At 51.9% G+C, this 21,245-nt stretch overlaps 1 long non-coding RNA gene across 2 annotated transcripts; it reads left to right on the top strand.

The window, feature by feature from the left end:
- Positions 1-1,956: 1,956 nt before the first annotated feature.
- LOC137158589 (uncharacterized) lies at positions 1,957-20,674 on the top strand. 2 transcript variants are annotated; one of them, XR_010921452.1, is made up of 3 exons: positions 1,957-2,025; positions 2,390-2,447; positions 20,481-20,674. It is a non-coding gene; the product is annotated as an uncharacterized lncRNA (long non-coding RNA). The 2 variants fall into 2 exon arrangements; XR_010921451.1 differs by having other exon boundaries at positions 20,510-20,674.
- Positions 20,675-21,245: the final 571 nt, after the last annotated feature.

The following is a 21,245-nucleotide window of genomic DNA, read 5'->3' on the forward strand; positions in this document are numbered from 1 at the left end:
CGCTTCAGTCTCTCTCATCAAAACCAGGTGGTGTCCTCGCGGCTCAAGATGTTGACGTGGAAACGCAGCACGTCTCTGTAGTTGTCCCTGGAGATGGTAAATTAAAATCACCCTTCTCTCAATTGGGGTAATATGTGCCACCCCCGGAGATGTCTGTGGGGAAGAATCATTCTAAACCAGACACAGGAGCCTGAAGGATGCAGGACACCCAGCAGTTGATGTCAGGAGAGGTGGAGAGAGTCCCAGCAGACTCTGCCAGCTGCACCTGCAGATCAGGACCGTCAGGTATGGGTGATTCTGTCTAGAATCCATCCTCTGCTCTTGACGGGGAGTAAATCACCTGTGAGCTCTGCTGAGGTGGTGTCCGCACCACAGGCCCAGAGGGACATTGTGTAGAAACAGGTGACATTGCTTAAGAATATAATAGATAAAGCCTGGTGGCAGATTTGTATTGTATTCGACTGGAGGCCTGTTGTCATTTCTGTGCCCCAGGCCCCGTGGTTTAGGTCTCTGCTGCCCCCACGTGGCGCGTGGACTCTGCAACCTGGGTTTTTGTATTAGCAGCGATAGGATCCGTGTCACTGTGTGTCTGCTGCACAGTAATAGCGGGCGGTGTCCTCGGATCTCAGGCCGGTCATTTGCAGGTACAGCAGGTTGTTGGAGTTGTCCCTGGAGATGGTGAATCGGCCTTTCACCGCATCAAGGTAGTAGGTAGCACTGCCATCGTATCTTATGTAAGCCACCCATTCTAGCCCTTTCCCGGGAGCCTGGCGGACCCAGTGCATGCTGTAGCTGGTGAAGGTGAAGCCGGAGGCTTTGCAGGAGAGGCGCAGAGAGTCTCCGGGCTTTTTCACATCCCCTCCGGACTCCACCAGCTGCACCTGGGACCTGGCACCTGGGAATACAATAATACTTCAATTCATATCCATTTTCACTGGAGCAATCTCACTTTCTGTCTCCCAGCGCACTGAGTGGGGTTAATTACCTGCGAAAGATGCTAGAAGGAAAACTAAGGGAAGCCAAAGTCTCATTTTCCCTGGTGTTGGAGGGAGAAGTTCTCAGGGGGGTTGGCTGGTCGCTGCACAGACCCCGGGGAATGTCTCTGCGGGTGAAGCCTGGGCGGAGAAAGAGAGAGCGCCGGAGATTTAAACTGGAATCTCTCACCTGCATTTGCATATCCCCCTCTTTGTAAGAGAAGCACTCTCCTTCTGTCAGTGCTGGGCATTACTTGTACAGGGACTCAGAGAGAGAGATTCAGAGAGTCCCACACCGTGTGTGTGTGCAGTGCCCTGCACAGAGTCGATGATCATTTCATCATACATTGGAGAGTATCCAGTACTGGGGGGCAGAGAATGAGCATGGCTGGGGTGACAGGACCAGACCTGGTGGCTACAGGAGAGTAGGTTTTTTTTTTTATTTTAAACAAGAACTTTATTTAAACAACAAGACGCTTTACTTGACCGGAAAACTATCTAGAATCAATGTTTGGTGGAGTAATTTACCCCGACTTAGACAGAAATGGCTCTACCTGTAACAGCGACATACAAAACAGTGATAAACTCGTCCTTGGTTTTACAATGAGAAAAGAAAAACCTTGAAATGATCCGATCAAACAAAGTGTGCAAGGTTTTTGTGTGTCAACAATGAGAGCAAAATAACTGCCTGAAATATAAAGATAAAGTCGAAGGAGCATGCCACAATGGAGACAAGGGGTGTTTTCACAGAACCGGTTTGTTTTCCCCACCCCATCTCCACTGCATGTTGATGAGAACATCCCATTGGCCATTTAGTTCCAGGGTATCTATATTAGCCCCAGGGTCAACAAATCCTTGTTCCCGGGTGATTTAGCTGGGGCCACTCCAGGGCAATTAGGCCAATTAGGCCAGCTGAGGCCGATCAAGGAGCTGGCCCCAGCAGTTAAAAGCCTCCTTGGCAGACAGAGGGCAGAAGTTGAAAGGGAGTTAAAAGAAGGAGTTGCTTTATCCTGCTCCAGGGCTTGGAGCAGTTGCTACCACAACCCAAAAGGTACCAGAGTCAAGGGGAAGCTTGTCCCGGCATGGCCAGGGATCCTAGGCAGAGAGGCCTGAGGGAGGACCCCTGCCCCCCTGGTTCCAGGAAGTGGGGCAAGGACAGCTGACCTGGGGAAGGTAGAAGTTCATGGACTAAGCAGTTTGAGGCTGCTCCTCACAGGGTCCGTGAGTAGAGGATGGGACTGAGCCCCCCTGCTCCCACCCAGCTGCATAGCCGAAAAAGACACAGGCCCCACAGAAGAGCAGAACAGGCTGCCCTCGCCACACTGGGTAGCTTGGTGGTTAAAGCACCACCAGAGGAGATAGGTGACCCAGAGTCCAGTCCTCACATCAATCCTGCTTTCATTATTTATCCACAGTGAAACATCTTCAGCTCAAGAGAGGAGGGAGACCCACCTCAGCGTACCCCGTAAGGCAGTGAGTAGAAGACTCCTGTTCAAATCCTTTCTCTTTATCAAGCAGAAAGGGGAGGTTTGAACTCTGTTTTCCCACATCTTGGCTTAGGGGTTCTAACCCCTGTGCTGAAAGTCATAAGGTGGGTGCCACCCCCTCCTGCTTCTCTGTTTTGTATGCTGCATGGTGCCAGCCACACCAGAAAGGCAGGGGAAGGTCAGATGCCTGGCTGCAGGGGGAGATTCCTTTCCCATTCAGGAATTGCAAGCAGGGTGACGTGTGTCCTGCCGCCCAGACTGAAGTGCCGATCTCTGGCAGAGGAAGGGGGTTCAGGACAAACCTCTCCTGTGCGTTTCCCACTGGTGAGCTTCGACACCCCCTGCCTACCCCAGAATCCCAGGCCGCTGAAGATGAAGCCGGAGCCTTTGCAGGCGAGGCGGAGAGAGTCTCCGGGCTTTTTCTCATCCCCTCCGTGACTCCACCAAGCTGATCTGTGACCAGGCACCTGCAAGTAAAGCCATGGCACAGATTATGGTATAAAGTGTTGGAGGGGAAAGTTCTCAGGGGGAGGTTGGCTGGTAACTGCACAGACAGGGGGTTGGAGATGGTCTCTCAGTGCAGCCTGGGCAGGGAGAGACCGATTTATACAGGAAACTGTCACCCTGATTTGCATATTGTCTGCCTTATAAGGTTCCCAAACTCTTTCTCTTCATGGTGTAAACTACAGATTTGCTCTGGGAGTCAGACAGAGGCAGAATATTTGTACAGCGCCCCGCACAGCACAGTGAGATCCTGAGTGTAGTTTGTCTAATGGAGAAATTAACGATCTCCTTGAGAGAGCTCCTATTCCTAGCTTGGTTCCAAAGACTCCTGTACTCAGAGGAAAGAGACCCCGACTGGTGTGAGTGGGTTTTGGATCAGCCCTTTAGAGATAAAACTCTATGGCTAGAGAATAAGGGAGATGAAGAAGATCTCTGTGAATGGGGGGGCAGTGGTTTGTGAGATCTGATTTCTCTTTCTAAATCTGTATTCGCACCATAGGCAGAGGCGGGGACTTTGAGTCAAGGTCGTCTTTTAAATACTGACGGCATTTCCAAGGTACTTGTGGGGGTCTTGCACCCACATTTTCATGTATAAACAGGGCCCATGGGCTAAATAATGTTTATTTTCCTGTTTGAATAAATGCGTCAGATACTGAGCTTTTGTGGCTGGGGTCAGGGTGTTGAAATCAATGGGGCCTCCGCAGTGTACAACAGCTGCCGACCTGGCTCTGTGAGGTGTGTTTTATTTCGGGTTTTATTAAAAGTCCAGTGAAACCCGATAAAAGCTGCCCCTGAACATTCACTGACCGGCGCAACAGAGGGAAAACTGAACAGGCCAGGCCATGGATATGCGAACTGTGCCTGGTGTATCAAAGGCAAGGGGTGTGTGTGTGTGTGTGTGTGTGTGTGTGAGAACACACAGCAGCTGCTGTCCAGTGCCACTGCAATATTTCTAGGTCACGCCCGCCTGTTCCCCGGCAGGGACACTGGACAAAGTGCCTCCTTTCATCTCGGCCCCTGGGTTTCAGCTTCGCTTAGGAGTTCGGAGCCTGCGCGCCTCCCCCACAGACCCCCGTTCAGTCAATGAGAAGAGCTCTTTGCGGGAGGCAGGCCGGGCACTGAAGAGTTAATCTCCGATGTCAGAGTTTTCCATCCTGCCCGCCCTTCCCCCCTTGTGCCCAGCACAGGAGTGTTTGGCCGGTGTCCTGCTGCCGCCAGGCACCCGACGCCAGAAGTTCCACTGCTCTGGTTTTTGTAGCAGCAGAAGCTGCTTTCCGCTCACTGTGCGTCTGGTACAGTAATAGCGGGCGGTGTCTTCAGCCTTCAGGCCGGTCATCTGCAGGTACAGCAGGTTGTTGGCGTTGTCCCTGGAGATGGTGAATCGCCCTTGGACAGCCGGGGAATACCACTGGCTCGACCCATCGTAGTTAATTGTAGCCACCCAATCCAGCCCTTTTCCGGGAGCCTGGCGGACCCAGCTCATACCGTAGTCGCTGAAGGTGAAGCCGGAGGCTTTGCAGGAGAGGCGCAGAGAGTCTCCGGGCTTTTTCACATCCCCGCCGGACTCCACCAGCTGCACCTGGGAGCGGACACCTGCAAATAAAGGCATGGCACAGATAATGGTATAAACCAGCAATGATTGTCTAGTGCCTGGTTCTGCCATTTAATCAGGGGAAGAAAATACCTTCCAGAGCAGCTGCCATGAGAATAATTGCGACCCAAAGTCCCATTTTGCCTGGAGTTGGAGAGGAAAGTGCTCGGGGGGGTTGGCTGGTAACTGTACAGAGCCAGGGGGCTGCGGATTGTCTCTGGCTGCAGCCTGGTCAGAGAGACGCACGGATTTAAAGAGGAAACTCCCACCCCTATTTGCATATCGCCCTGCTTATAAAGGCCCCAAACTCCTTCCCTGAGTGCGGTGAGTTTCTTGCACCAGGGCCGAGGGAGGAGTCAGATCATCCCTGGCTGGGTGTTTGTGTACATGAATGCGGCGGGATCCTAATTTTGGGTATGGAGGGGGAAGTAACAGCTGCCTTATGAAAGCACAGTTCGCTTGTTACAGATTTAGGACCTGATTATCATGCAGTTAGTTGATGGTGGGGAAGTGGTCTCCATCGCCCATGCGAAGGTCGGGTCAGTGACTGGGGAGGGCTGGGCTCGGACACTCACTGTAGAGTTTACATTCATTGGGGTGCTGCGTGGCATGTCTCGGGACCACTGTCACACTTGTCACCCTTCTCTGATGCTGCGCATTTCTAGGAAACCCAAGGGATTCAGGCACTCAGCAAGCACTGAGTTCCTGCGTGGATGGCAATTAAAGACCTAACTTATGTAGATCCCTTTTAAACACTTCTGTAAATAAACCGTTCTATCTTACATTATCACTTGGGAATCATTTATCGGGGGACTAAGAAGATCGTGGAAAGGTCAATATCCAGATAGAGCAGTAATATCTTTCCAGCAGATTTATCAGCTGGGTGATGTATCAGCCCGGTGTCCACATCTGGCCCAGTAACACAGCGCGGTGCACTCGGATCTGAAGGCTGGTGGTTTGCAAACGCAGCCCGTAGTTGCTCTGTTTTAGCACTGCTGGTTTTAGCCTGTTCTAGATTCTCACATCTTCTACCCACACTCCTTGTAAGGTTCCTCGTCCTTGTTTTCTTGCTGTTTTTAGTAAAGGGTGGGGGCTGGGCCTGGAATGAAATGATTAAAGAAGAACCTAAATATCTCCGGAATTATTCTGCCCCTCCTTCCAGCAGTGACAGTTCACTGACCCAGATTTAGAAAGATGCAAATACAACCTCGTTAACATCTATGTACATGAAAGTGCAAAAATCAGAGCGTTGCGGTTAGGTTTATAGATGTGGTTATGGATAAAGGTATGTGATGAAGTCGGGGTATTTTTGCGGTTTTCTTGGAGTGCTGTGTGTGTGCCTCAGTTTCCCCCATAAGTTACTCATGTATTTGGGGGCTGAGACCCGGGTGTATGATCATTGCAGAGGCCTCTGGAGGACGGAAAGTCCTTCCCCAGCCACAGTCCACCATCCACTCCCCTTTGTCCTCTTGAGTCTGCCAGCTCCAGCAGTTTGTAGCAGGTGGAGACCAGGAGGAGTGGCCACCTTGCCCAGAAGGAGAGAAAGGACTGGGGAGGGGGCAGGGGGATGGGTCTGTGGGTTGCTGGCTGGCAGAGAACCCTGTGGGGTTTGCATGGAAGCAGAGCCCAAAGACGGGATTTCTGGGGCTCCTCGGTTGGTCGCTGCTGTAACTTCTAATTCAGCTGCCCACGAAGTCTTTCTACACGGTGACCCTGAGAACTAATAAACCTTCTGAGCTCCACACTGTGTGTGAAACACTTCTGACTGCCAGGGGAAGTGCATGGCCCCTTTGGGGTGTGTAGGGGTCTCCAGGGTCCCAGCCACGGGGGACCCACACGGGGAGGTCTGGCGAGTAGAAATCCAGACCCATCCAAGGCAAGGGTCAGGAGGCCGCTGCACTGGTGTGCGGACAGCCGAGGGGGCAGACACCAGAGCACTGAGTGGCTGCGTCTGTGTGGTCCCAGAGCCCTGTTCCTCGGGTGAGTCCGTCATAGGGTGTAACTTGGGTTAGGGTTAAGGTTTGGATTTGGGTTGAGGTTTTGGTGGACGGGAAAGGGAAGAATTCCAGTGGGGCAAAAGTGTGAGGGTCAGTGTGACCTGTCCTGCCTGGGTCAGTGCTACAGTAACTGTCATCAATACAGTCAGAGTCATGGTTAGAGGAAGGGTTAAATTAGGGCTTTGAATAAAATCCAGGGTTTTTTCGGGTTCGCCTGTCAGGGTTATGCCGGCTGGGACTTCCCCTTTTCACCGCAGCGGGAGGTTTTTGTCTGAGCTCAGAGCGGCTTCCCCTCGCTGTGTCTCTCGCACAGTAATACAGGGCCGTGTCCTCCGCCTTCAGGCCAGTCATTTGCAAATAGAAGTTGGTGCTGTCCTTGGAGGCTGTGAATCGCCCCTGAATGGAGGAGGCGTAGTACTTGTCGGAGGGATCATAATAGTAGACCAGCCACTCCAGCCCCTTCCCCGGCTGCTGTCTGACCCAGTTCATCCCGTAACTGCTCAGAGTAAACCCGCTGGTGGCACATTGCAGTTGATGAGACTCTCCGGGCTTCTTCACCGCTGGACCCGACTGGGTCAGAACCACCTGCGAGCGGGCCCCTGGGGAAAGGAGGGAAGAAGTATATTGTAACCCAGCCCCCGTATTAAACAGCTGTCTGTGTGTGTAAAGGCACAGATGGAGCAAATCTCAATCCGACTCACCGGAGAGCCAGGCCAGTGCAATGACTGTGTACAAGGGCGGTAACATCGCCATGGGAGCGGTTCAGAAGTGGAGCTGGGATGGGTCCGAGCCGAAGGGGACTCCCGGAGCCGGATCTGGGACTGTGTGTTTCGAGAGAGGGCTGCGTTGCTTTTTATGTTGGGAGGGAGATGTCTGAGCTTTGCATGCAGCGGGGAGGAGGGGCTGTGACGGTAGAAATACGGGATCCACCCCCCAGAGAGGGAGAGATTTCAAGAAGGGCAGTGCCCTGGGCATGAAGCGGGAGCTTGTGTCAGGGTGCAGAGGGGGAGCAAATCGTGCTGTTAGGGTGTGTGTGTGTGTGTGTGTGTGTGGTGAGGGAGGAGGGGGAGTGTGTGTCTTAGGTGGGCTAGGGCGGTGTAGGTATAGAGGGGAGGGCACCAGGAGAGGAAGACAGTTGGTAAAAAGCAATATAAATAATGAAAAAAATAAGTTAAAAAGGTCTGGGGCAGACTCTCCCTTGATGTGTATCTTGTGAGATTGTGAGGCCATTCCCAGGTGTAGGAAGACGAGGGGAAAAGCATTTGCACCCACTTTGCTTTTACATTTCCTAGAGACTAGACAGCGGCATGTCGGTCTCATTTGTGTCAAACCAACTTCCCGGGCTCCAGGCGAGTCCCTTGAAAGTGTAGGTCGACTGTATGTTTAACAAATCCACCTGAGAGTCCAGCCGGTCAAACGTCGTGAGGGGTTTTCCAACCCTAATCTGCCGTCATTCTCTGGTTCCACGGTGAGGGGCTCCGTCTAAGGTATAACGTACTGATAACCTCCAAACAGCCCCGTTTGCTCAAAGGGCCAAATCGTCACGGGTGTAAACCAGGAGTCACTCGAGTTTAGGGAAAGCAGTTGCGTGACTTTATCGTATTTCAGGATTTGGCCCCATGAGGAATTCACCACATCCTTGGGTTGCCATGCAAGGGCCCTGGGGTCAGAAGGACGGATCCCGCTGACTCTGACGGGCGCTGGGTCAGCCCCGCAATCCACGTGTCTCCTGTAAACTGGCAGCCCCTGTGCTGTGAGTGTGACACACAGACGGGCCCCGGCACAGCTAGCGTTCCCGGCCTAGGAGGGGAGAGTGACTCAGAGTTGGAGTCACTCCGGAGTGGGGCTCACGGATGAAGCGAGGGGTCTCTGCACCGCGGGCCCGGCGGGGCTCTGCGCAGGAAGGGCAGACACTGGCAGGGAACGGGAAGGGTTAACTCCGAGGGCAGGTTTGTGCGACCGTAACCCAGTGGCCGGGTCTGTTTTGTGAACCTCCAGCTGTGTCTGTGTCACTGCTGCCCCCGCGCAGCTGCCGGGAGAAGGGCGACTCCGCACGACTCCGTTTTTGCACGAGCACGGATAGGTTTGGTGTCAGTGTGTCCTTCTCTCGCACAGTAATAGCGGGCGGTGTCCTCGCGCTTCAGGCCGATCATTTGCAGATAGAGCTCGCTCTTGGAGTTATCTCTGGAAGCGGTGAATTGCCCTTTCACTGAGTCAGGGTATAAAGTACCCCCACCGGTGTTTATACGCGCGACCCATTCAAGTCCCTTCCCCGGAGCCTGGCGGACCCAGTGCATCCCGGAGCTGCTGAAGGTGAAGCCGGAGGCTTTGCAGGAGAGGCGCAGAGAGTCTCCGGGCTTTTTCACATCCCCTCCGGACTCCACCAGCACCTGGCAGCGGGCACCTGCAGACAAAGACAGGTTGTGAATATCGCTATAAAAGCAGCGATGACACAATATTCTCCGAACCCCGCCAGTTGTTCAGATAAATGAAATACCTTCCAGAGCCGCGAGACCGAACGTTAAAAGAAGCAAAATTCTCATTTTTCCTGGTGTCGGTGGGGAAAGTCTGCAGCGGGGCTGGCCGGTCCCTGCACAGACACAGGGGTGCGGGGTGTGTCTGCGGGTGCAGCCTGGGCAGAGGAAGACCCAGATTTAAAGAGGCAACTCGCTCTGCTATTTGCATATCTTCCTCCTTATAAGGGACTCCAATATTGTCCGCAGATCGAACTCAGTTTCTGTGTGTGAGGACGAGGGAAGGGCCGGCAATTGATCTCTGAAAAACAAGTACCACTGCTCTGGACAGTCGGAGATTCCTACTTCACCATTATGGGTCACATCCCATCTTCTTTGTCCCACACCTAACTCCAAAAGGATCAACTGTATCTTTAACCTTAATATTGATCTCACCTGACAACTAACTGAACACCTCAGTAAGAACACTGGATCCCAGCTTTACCCCAGACTGCAATTCCAGCGGAATGAAAATTCTAACCCTGAATGACATCATTGCAACGTGTGAAAGAACTGAAGTCCTGGGCCACATGAAATCCAGTGAGACCTGTATCTGTGACCATCCTGCGCCGATGCACACACACCTGCACTATCGGGAAGGATTAAATCCGACCCAGTTTTGCTGTTTCACCCAGTGGCCGGGTTCCTTCTGCCTCCCATTGTGTGTGTGTCACTGGCTGGTTTTCTTTGTACCTATAGGGCAAGAAGAGCCAGGCTTCTATATGTTTAGGCCCTGCAAATTCTCTGGTCCTGCTCTTCCTTTAAGAAAGGAATGAACGGTGCCTGCAGGGTCTTTGGTATGTTGCATTATGTCAGTGGAATGCCTTGGTGGGGGGGAGGGTTGGATCATTGGTTAATTCCATCTGAGAAATATTTAAGTAGAATGGTCCCTTGCTGGGAATACTATGACTGAAGCCTCAAAGGAATGTCCCAGAAGCGGCCTGCTCCACCTGTCCGGTGCAGTCATCTCTGAACTTTTACCACATGGAGAATGGGAGGAATTGCTTTCTCTCCCTTAGGCTTGCAAGAAAGCAGTGAGAAAAGCAGGCTTGTGCTCTGTGGGCTGCTTGGATGCAGGGAACTGCGGAGTTAATAGCTGGTGTCAGATGTTCCAGCCTGGCGCCCTCCTCATCTTTCCCATCGCTGTCTGTGTGTGTGTCTGTGTGTCGGTGCATGTGTCACTGCTCCCCCCAGATGGGGAATGGGACAAAGGCAATTCCACACCTTGGGTTTGTGTGACCAGGCTCATCACCCTGTCTCTCTCTCCTCACACAGTCATGATTTTTCAAACCCCTATAAGGAAGTCTTATTTACTCCTTCTCATAACAGAAGTACTAGGGGTCATTAGCTGAAATTAATTAGCAACAGCTTTAAAACGAAGAAAGAGGAAGTATTTCTTCACACAACACAGTCAACCTGTGGAACTCCTTGCCAGAGGGTGTTGTGAAGACCAAGACTATAATGGGGTTCAAAAGAGACCTAGATAAGTTCATGGAGGCTAGGCCCATCAATGGGGATTTAACCAGAATAGACAGGGATTGCAGTTTGCCAGACGCTGGGAATGGGCCACGGGATGGGTCATTTGATGATTACCTGTTGTGTTCATTCCCTCTGAAGCAGCTGGCTTCAGCCACGATTGGAAGACAGGATACTGGGCTAGATGGACCATTGGTCTGACCCAACATGACCATTCTCATTGTTTCAGCAGGTGGTGCAAAAGGGGTCCTCATGAGACCCAGCTAAAATCCCACCGTCTTTCCAGAGCATTAAATTGCAGCACAATTTGCACAGCACAGGAGAATCGGGGTTGTTTATCTCTAAGCAGGTGCCTGGGATCCAGGAGTTCCTATGGATGCCCAATACCCTGTGTTCATGGGCTCGCCCAGTGGACATCTAAAAATCTTTTTGTTCATGATTCATTGGTTGTATCAGTTTGCATCTGGGACACGCTCGGGAATCTGTGCCAAGCGAGTAACCAGCCGAGCAGAGAGAACATTGCGTGGGCAGCAGCTGCTCTGTCACTGAGACGGGAAGGCGGGTTCTGCACAAGGTTAGTTTTAGTGCTGGCTCTGGTAGGTTTTCCCTCACTGTGTGTCCGGCACAGTGATACACGGAGGTATCTGCGGGCTGCAGGTCGGTCAGTTGCAGGTACACTTGGCTCTTGGAGGTGTCTCTGGTGATGGTGAGGCGACTTTTCAGAGCCTCATTATAAGCAGTGCGTCCAGTGTACCAGATAACTCCCACCCATTCCAGCCCTTTCCCTGCTGGCTGGCGGGCCCAGTGCACCTCCTTGCTAGTGAGAGAGAATCCGGACACGGTGCAGGTCAGTTTGAGGGTCTCTCCGGGCCTCTTGATTCCTCCACCGGACTCCACCAGGCTAACCTGGGAATAGACACCTGCAGAGGGGAGAAAGCAAAAGGAAATATTGCAGTGATTCCTAGAGGTGCGGATATTAGGGAACATGTGGTGGGAGCGCAGGTTCCGCCCTTACCCGCTGGGAGCAGCAGGAGGAAGGCGAGGACCAGGCTGGGGGCCATGTCTGCGGGTGCCGGGCTGGTTCCCCAGGCAGGCGGGACGCGAAGCTGACGCCTAGCACTGGCTCTGAGCAGTGTGAGCGGCCTGCGTGTGGGCTATGAGGTGGGCCCCAGGGATCTCATTTGCATGGGACAAGGGGTGGGGAAAATATAAGGGTGGGGACCTAGCAGGCGTGTGACACTCTATCGGGCTGTAAACCCAGTGACGGGTTGATCTGACTGTTCAAGCTTAGTTGAGACATTTCCTTGATGGCATTAAGTTGCTCCTTTCATCTGAAAGTATAAAACCACTAAATGTCCACTCACTATCTAATCTCTCTCTCTTTCTTTCTCCCCCTGACCCCTCATCTCCACCCACCTACTTTCCTACCGATTCTCTCTGTCTCTCTCTCTCCTTATTTCATATGGCAGTCTGCCACGTAGAAACAGGCCTCTTCTGAATGTCATCCTTGGTATGGTGGAAAATCTTTTCAAAGGAGCACCTAATTCCCTTAAGCATCTTTGACATTGGAAGGCTGAGGCCATGTCTCCACTGACGGCAGCGAATGCGCTGCTGTCAGATCAACTTATCTGGATCAACTGAGTGGTCAGTGAAGACCCGCTCAGTTCATCCAGTAATCGACGTATTAAGACCACCTTTGCAAGTGACGTAGCGCTGCGTCAACTGGAACGCGGTTCGCGTCAGCACAATGCAGTGAAGAGGGAGCGCAGAACAGCACCACAGAAGTCGACAGGAGTTAGGCGAGTTTTTTGCATAGTTTGTGTAACTCCGGTTGACTGCGGCCGAATCTCCGAGAGAAGGGAAGACAAGCCCTAATTTATTTATTTTCCTGTAGGCCTACACAGTCAGAATCGCCTCTGTCTGAATCTGTAGGAGTCTTTTCAAGTTATATAGAATATCTTTTGAAAAGAAGGGAATTCACTATCTTCTCCTTTCCCTTCTTGAACACCACAAATACCAATCAGAAAACAATTTTCTGAAAAGGGAAAATATTGAAAGCAGATAAAGAGCTTTCATTGGCATTTTCATAATGATGTTAATGGGAAATGTACGTCCCAATCCATTAACTGGTTTAGAAATTCTCATCCCAAGAGCTTTCGGAAGGAGATGAATTTTTGCCTAGGTGACGAAACAGTCTCTTCAATGATTATGAGAAACCTCCCCTGTGGCTAGCTTAATTCATAGAATCATAGAATACTAGGGTTGGAAGGGACCTCAGGAGGTATCTAGTCCAGCCCACTGCTCAAAGCAGGACCAACCCTGACTAAATCATCCCAGCCAGGGCTTTCTCAAGCCAGGCCTTAAAAACCTCTAAGGACTGAGATTTCATCTCCTCCCTAGATAACCCATTCCGGTGTTTCACCACCCTCCTAGTGGAAAAGTTTTTCCTAATATCTAACCTAGACCTCCCCCATTGCAACATGAGATCATTGCTCCTTGTTCTGCCATCTGCCACCACTGAGAACAGCCTAGCTCCATCCTCCCTGAAACCCCCTTTCAGGTAGTTAAAGGTGGCTATCAAATCCCCCTTGTTCTTCTCTTCTACAGACTAAAGAAGCCTAGTTCCCTCAGCCTCTCCTCGTAAGTCTTGTTCTCTAGCCCCCTAATCATTTTTGTTGCCCTCCTCTGGACTCTCTCTAATTTGTCCACATCCTTTCTGCAGTGGGCGGCTAATTGACAACAGTCAGGTTTTTTTGCTGCTTCCTATAAAGCAGTTGGTCAAGGACGCTGTTGAGACAAGTGACTGGGATAAATGAGTTCTGGGAGATTTTTGAGGGTGGCAGTTGTTAGGACCCCATGTTCCTAATGGCTGCTGTGAGAGAACAGTGATTATTGCAGAGTGACGGGGGGTAATTCTGTGTGGAAAGGGACTGAAACATGGAGGCTGGCATAGATGAGATCCAAACACGCAAAATTCTGAGTGTCTGAGTTACTGAGCTCTCATGTGACAATCCCAGAGGTTTTAGCACACTCGGGCCTTTGCACGCGTTGATTGACAATCCCTTGTTGAATGTTGGATCTGAATAAATATCCTGTTCAGATAAGCTCTCAGACTTTGCCATGTAGCAGGGAACGGAATTCCCACCTCTGTGCTATGATAGCGGGGCTCAGGATTCCACAGCAGACAGCGGATTTAAGGACTCCGGGTTCATCTTCCCAGCTACGGGAGAGAGCAACAGTCCAGTGAGTCCAGCTGCAACAGCCAGAGTTTGGGAATGAAAATTCCTGTGGCCTTTCCCTTCCCTGCTTGGCAGAATGACAGAATAACTGAGCGAGTTGGAGGGCGGGTGTCAGAAATGCTGGACTCGATTCCCAGGCCTGGCAGTTCTGATTCTCTGTGTGACTTTGGGGTTCTATGTGGTTGAGTTCACATCACACGTGGGTTGAACTTGCCATGGATCCTGGATGAAGCATAGCTACCGAAGCAGAAAGAACTGTGTGTTGGCAGCTGCTGCTCTCTGAGACTCACACAGGCAGGCTGCTTGGTTAGTTTTAGTGCTGGCTCTGGTAGGTTTTCCCTCACTGTGTGTATCTGGCACAGTAATACACGGAGGTGTCTGCGGGTTGCAGGCCGGTCAGTTGCAGGTACACTTGGCTCTTGGAAGTGTCTCTGGTGATAATGAGGTAACTTTTGAGACCCTCGTTGAAAGCAGTGCCTCCACCGTACCACATGGCTCCGACCCATTCCAGCCCTTTCCCCGCTGGCTGGCGGACCCAGAGCATATCATTGCTAGTGAGAGAGAATCCAGACACAGCGCAGGTCAGTTTGAGGGTCTCTCCGGGCTTCTTGATTCCTCCCTCGGACTCCACCAGGCTAACCTGGGAATAGACACCTGCAGAGGGGAGAAATAAAAGGAGATATTTTATTGATTCCCAGAAGTGTGGTTTTTAGGGCACATGTGGTACCGGGGGCACAGCTGTAGCGCAGATCCAGCCCTTACCCGCTGGGAGCAGCAGCAGGAAGGCGAGGAGCAGGCTGGAGGCCATGTCTGTGGCTGGCGGGCTGGTTCTCTGGGCGGGCTCGGAAGCTGAGTTGGCTCTGAGCGGTGTGAGCGGCCTGCCACTGGGCTATGAACAGGGCCCCGGGCGGCTCATTTGCATGGGATAAGGGGTGGGGGCAATATAAGGGGAGATCTAGCAGGAGTGTGATACTGTGTCGAGTTTAAACCCAGTGTCGGGGAGATCTGAGGCTTCAGTCTTAAAACTGGAGCTTCCCTTTGAGTATTTATATACATAGAATAACACTTGGAACTTATAATGCTACCAATTTCACCTACGTATCTATCATCTATCATGTCTTTCCGCCCCACTCCACTGTGGATGTTGGTGTCAATGTTATAACCCAACAGCCCCTGACATCACTGAACCATCCCTTGTTCCTGGGAATCTGCAGAACTGGTCTGCAAACCAATGGTGCAAAGTTGCTTCGGGAAAGTCTCTGCGCTGGGCTGTGTGGCTGGGAAGGATTGTGGAGCACGATTGCTTAGTGCGATGAGAAGGGACCGTGCTGCCCGGGCAGGATAGTGTCACAGCTGGTGCTCAGTCATTGGACAGGCCTATGTGATGGTCCCTGTACAAAGGGGTGAATTTCATCCCTAGAGAATTGCCAGTGGCTGGCGGGGAAGGTCCCTGGTAGGTTATTGGCCAGGCCCTGCCATTCATTCCCGTTGCTCTTCGCTAAGGACCCAGGTGCTCCATTGACTTCAGTGGAGTCTGCGAGTGGCGAGTGTCTGAGCAGAAAGCCCTGGTGAGTCACTGGGGGCATCCACAGAGCACGGCCGGATGCACCTGCTTCTTCTTCCTGCTCCGCTGAAATACACCCTGGGCATCTGCTCCCTGGTCTCCCAAGGGGAGATGGGATCAGCGGAGCCTCTCTCTGCTGTCACAACTGTGTGCGGTGTGGCCGAGGGGAGATATTTTGGGCCGGTTCTCATGGCCGTGGAGGGTGAGCGCCACCACCAGGAAATCCTTTCTCTGCAGGGAGAGGTATTTCTTTGGTCTGAGCTCAGATTCTGGCTTCCCTTCCCTGGATGTCTCTCGCATAGTTATAAACGGCGGTGTCCTCGGGTTTCAGGCTGGTCTTTTGGAGGTAGAAAGTGGAGCTGTCCTTGGAGGCTGTGAATCAGCCCATTAAGCTGGCAGGGTATTAATTTGTAGTTGAAGGTACGTGGTCGCTGACCAGCCAGTGCGGCCCATTTCCTGTCTCTTGTGTGATCCAGGCCATATAATAGCAGGTAACCCTGACGGCGTATTTAATCGAAATGGATTCTCCGAGCTCCTTGATTTCTGGACCAGAGTGGGTCAGAACAATCTGTGACCAGGCTCCTCTGTAGGAGTAGAAGAGGAGGGGAGAATGAGAGAACCGGAAACATGAAACACCTTCTCCTTTAATTAAGAGGAGAATAAAAGGAGGAAGAGAACTTTACACCCTGTGTTACTATCGCTGCAGGACAGGCAGAGTCCGCTGGGTCCCCAATGGCTTTGTAGAGAGCAAATACCTGCCAGAGCTGCCAGAAGGAAAAGGAAATGGAGGAGAAAACTTGTTTTCCCTGGTGCTTCAGGGGAAAGTTCTCAGGGTGAGGTGTCTGCAGGTTGTGTCTCTGGGTGCGTCCTGGGCAGAAAGAGAAACTGTCACCGCCATTTGCATATCCCCTTCTTTATAAAAGACTCACATTTCCAGCCTGATTCCTAGATTTCAGTGACATTTGACCAAAGGATACATTTGAAAGGGAGCCTCCTGCTTAAATTCCCAATTCCCAAGTTATATACAGGGAGTGCTCCTGGGGTTTATTTTGCAGAATTCCAGGCTAGGTTGTTAATTTCCTACCAATAATCAATACCTGAGAATTGCTAATCGAGAACTGGAAAGGATTCTCACTTGTTTCTTTTCACTTATTGCTGACGGATGGTTGTGGGGCACTGAATAAATCTGTAGCTGTCTGGGTAGAAAACCTTCTGAAATCAGGCTTGCCATTTCCTGTGGGAGGGCGCCTGGCCCCTCGTCTCCTGGCATAGCTCGATCCCGTGTGATTCAATGTTTTCATCTGTCGGAATAAAGGGGCCAGGACAGCAGCGTTAGCCAAGCGGGGGAGCAGCCTTGGAACCCAGGGAGCGTCCGCACTTCACAGCAGCGAGGCTCTGACCCGATGACGATTGTCCTTCCTTTCGCCTCATCTACAGCGCAATGAAGCCGGAGAGAGTTTTCAGAATCGATCGCGATGGTCATTGGATCCACCCCTGCATGCATTTACCTCCAGGCAGGTGGCAGACAGCGTCCTGGGACACGGGGCTAGTGTCGGTTACCTGGAGAGTGATGGGTGTGAAGGGGGACAGACAGACAAACAGACAGACAGGTCTTCCATGGCATCTGTTATGAAAACCCAAGATTAGCTTTTGCTACATCATTAAATTCACATATTTCTGGGAAACAAACCCTGATGTAGTCCTGTCTTTCGGCAAGTCTGATCTATCGAATTCCTCCAGCAATATCTTCAGGTAAAATATCAATACCTAGCCCCGAGGAGATGCCCATTTGTGCCCTGGATAGATTTAGCCCGTCTACCCAGGGCAGCGGCCCAGAGCCCCTTTCAACTCCCAAACACCCTAGGTGAATTATGCATGCAAACCCCATTCAGGGAGTTTGCTGTTTAAATGCAGGTGGATTAATTGAATTGTACCGAGAGAGGAAGTTGGATGGTTGAGAGATGGCCCTAGGTTGTTTGATGAGGCCCGTAGAGAGGAGGCGGTGTGAGTTATATATCATGTGTGAAACCTGTAAGCAAATATTGCTTCACTGTGCCCTTTGTGTGTGTGTGTGTGTGTGTGTGTGTGTGTGTGTCTGAGAATGCAGGTGGTTTTGTTTATCCCGTCTTCTCTCCCCCTGATTTTAACGGGGTGTTTAATGGGAGACTTTATTTGCCCGTAAACTTATTTTAAACTTATTTTAAAATGTGTTACAAATAAGGGGAAAGGTTCAGGTCCAGCCCTTCTCAGTCAGGTCGGGACCGGCCTTGGCTCTGTGCTCGGTGTGAAGCTAGATTTGGCTAAGACTGAGCCGCTGGCAATGAACACGTCGCTTCCTCTCTTGAGTTCCCAGTGCCGCAGTGTCAGTGTCTGAGCAACTGGGACTTTCCCTGCTGCCCGCAGCGGGAAGTTTTTGTCTGAGCTCCCAGCAGCTTCCGCTCACTGTGTGTCTCGCACAGTAATAGCGGGCGGTGTCCTCGGGCTTCAGGCCGCTCATTTGCAGATACAGCTCGCTCTTGGAGTTATCCCTGGAGATGGTGAATCGCCCTTTCACTGCATCAGCGTAGTATGTGCTGCTGCCACTACCGCTGCTGATACGGGCCACCCACTCCAGCCCCTTCCCGGGAGCCTGGCGGACCCAGCTCATGTAGTAGCTGGTGAAGGTGAAGCCGGAGGCTTTGCAAGAGAGGCGGAGAGAGTCTCCGGGCTTTTTCACATCCCCTCCGGACTCCACCAGCTGCACCTGGCACCGGGCACCTGGGAATACAATAATACTTCAATTCATATCCATTGTAGCTGGAGCAATATCACTTTCTGTCCCCCAGCGCACTGAGTGGGGTTAATTACCTGCGAAAGATGCTAGAAGGAAAACTAAGGGAAGCCAAAGTCTCATTTTCCCTGGTGTTGAAGGCAGAAGTTCTCAGGGGGGTTGGCTGGTCGCTGCACAGACCCCGGGGAATGTCTCTGCGGGTGAAGGCTGGGCAGAGAAAGAGAGAGCGCCGGAGATTTAAACTGGAATCTCTCACCTGCATTTGCATATCCCACACTTTATAAGAGAAACACTCTCCTTCTGTCAGTGCTGGGCATTACTTGTACAGGGACTCAGAGAGAGAGATTCAGAGAGTCCCACACCGTGTGTGTGTGCAGCGCCCAGCACAGAGTCGATGATCATTTCATCATACATTGGAGAGTATGCAGTACTGGGGGGCAGAGAACGAGCATGGCTGGGGTGACAGGACCAGACCTGGTGGCTACAGGAGAGTAGAGTTTTTTATTATTATTTTAAACAAGAAGTTTATTTAAACAACGAGACACTTTACTTGAAGGGAAAACTATCTAGGATCAATGTTTGGTGGAGTAATTTACCGCGACTTAGACAGAAATTGCTCTACCTGTAACAGCGACATACAAAACAGTTATAAAATCCTCCTTGGTTTTACAATGATAAAAGAAAAACCTTGAAATGATCCGATCAAACAAAGTGTGCAAGGTTTTTGTGTGTCAATGAGAGCAAAATAACGGCCTGGAATTAAAAATAAAGTCGAAGGAGCATGCCACAATGGAGACAAGGGGTGTTTTCACAGACCCAGTTTGTTTTCCCCACCCCATCTGCATTGCATATTGATAAGAACATCCCATTGGCCATTTAGTTCCAGGGTATCTATATTAGCCCTAGGATCAACAAATCCTTGTTCCGGGGTGATTCAGCTGGGGCCACTCCAGGGCAATTAGGCCAATTAGGCCAGCTGAGGCCAATCAAGGAGCTGGCCCCAGCAGTTAAAAGCCTCCCTGGCAGGCAGAGGGCAGAAGTTGAAAGGGAGTTAAAAGAAGGAGTTATTTTGTTCTGTTCTAGGGCTTGGAGTAATTGCTACCACAACCCATAAGGTACCAGAGTCAAGGGGAAGCTTGTCCCGCCATGGCCAGGGCTCCTAGGCACAGAGGTCTGAGGGAGGACCCACACCCTTGGTTCCAGGAAGTGACCACAAGAAGTGGGGCCAAGGAGAGGTGACCTGGGGAAGGTAGAAGTTCATGGGTTAAGCAGTTTGAGGCTGCTCCTCACAAGGTCCCTGGGTTGGGGCCTGGGTAGAAGGTGGGACTGAGCCCCCCTGCTCCCACCCAGCTGCATAGCCGAAAAGGACACAGGACCCACAGAAGGGCAGAACAGGCTGCCCTCACCACACTGGATAGCCTGGTGGTTAGAGCACCACCAGAGGAGAGAGGGGACCCAGCGTCCAGTCCTCACATCAATCCCGCTTTCATAATTTATCCACAGTGAAACATCTTCAACACAAGAGAGGGAGGGAGACCCACCTCCGCGTATCCCATAACGCAGTGCTTAGCGTATTGGCCTGTGAGTAGGAGACCCCTGTTCAAATCCTTTCTCTTTCTGAAGCAGAAGGTGGGCGGGGGATGGGGGGATTGAACTCCTGGAACAATAAGACTGAAAAGGGATTTGAATCCGGCCTGGGTTTGAGACCCTCACCCTTTGGTCCTGCCCCAGATCCTTGCTTTCCGAAGACGCCAGGCAGTTCCCCCATCCCTACGCGGTGTAACCCTGGAGCCCCCAGCCCATCGCCAGCAGGGCTCTGCTTCCGCCGAAGCGCCTCCGGAGAACCCTGCTGGGCTCGGATCTAGAACCCCGCTCACCTGGCTCGCCTTGGAGAGGTGCCAAGGCTCGGTAGGTGAAGGTGGGTTCCTTTAGCTCCATGGTTACTCTAGTTAATTGTGGCAGAGTATTATGGGCTGGATCCTTGGCTCCGCCCATTGACACCCGCTGAGAGTCTGGACTGTGATTTTCAGAGGGGAGTTGGGGTGACTTAAAATCAGGGCGCTGCTTTGAAAATCACAGCCCTGCGCCCTGTGCCGCAGGTGAGCTGCGTGGGATTTATTCAGCAGCCGCGTGACGCTCTGCAGCCCCGGCCCCGCGGGATTTTGTGCTGCAAGGGGGGACATTGGCAGCAACTGCAGGGTTAAAACCCGAGATTGGATCTTTGTCCCCCCCCGCTCCCCAGGCCTGTTCTCCTGCCTGTCCGCAGAGCTGCGGAGTGTGCGGAAGTGCTGCCCCCGCACGGGAGAAGGGGGATCCTGCACACTGGGTTTTTGTAGGAGTTTCTTCTCACTGTGTCTCTGCACAGTAATAGCGGCCCGTGTCCTCCGGCCTCAGGCTGCTCATCTGCAGATAGACCAAGTTCTTGGCGTTATCCCTGGAGATGGTGACTCGCCCTTTCGCTGTGTCGGCGTAGTTCACAGCACTACCGTCGTCGAAAATACGTGAGACCCACTCCGGCCCCTTCCCGGGAGCCTGGCGGACCCAGTGCAGATTGTAGCCGCCGAAGGTGAAGCCGGAGGCTTTGCAGGAGAGGCGGAGAGAGTCTCCGGGCTTTTGTCTGGGGGGAGGGGTGAATTTACAAAGGGCCATTTGGTACCCAGGTCCCAGGGAAAGGGAATGGCCGTTAAGCCTGTGTTAGTGCCTCTGGAAAACCTCCCTGTCTTTCTCTGCAGCAGAGATACACGGTGTGCAATATTTTTCTCTCTCACCCCTTGCTCTAAGCCAGGGAGCTGCTTGTAACGTGACCTTGATTGTCTGTGTACCTAGGCTCGGTGGAGATGAATACAATTCAGCCTGTCAAATGTTTGACCTGTTCCCATGGAATATTCATCCGCAGTTCATTTAAATTGTGGCTGTGGTCACTTGGTCAATTGGGCTTCTCCCCCTATTCTACATATTAGCTGACGTCCACTCTAGTAATGGGAGATGAACCTGCCCCTGTTCAAGTGTAGGAGGTGCTGTCCATCAGAAAAGGCCAACGTCTCATGCACTTTACAGGGGTTAAAAATGGGCCGCAGATGAGGAGAATCTGGATTGTTCATCTCTCAGCATCGGTCTGGGTTTGAGAAAT

The sequence above is a fragment of the Emydura macquarii genome, unplaced genomic scaffold, assembly GCF_026122565.2.
Source record: "Emydura macquarii macquarii isolate MOO-44397 ecotype Brisbane River unplaced genomic scaffold, CSIRO-AGI_Emac_v2 contig_1767, whole genome shotgun sequence".
In the NCBI taxonomy this organism is placed as follows: domain Eukaryota; kingdom Metazoa; phylum Chordata; order Testudines; family Chelidae; genus Emydura; species Emydura macquarii.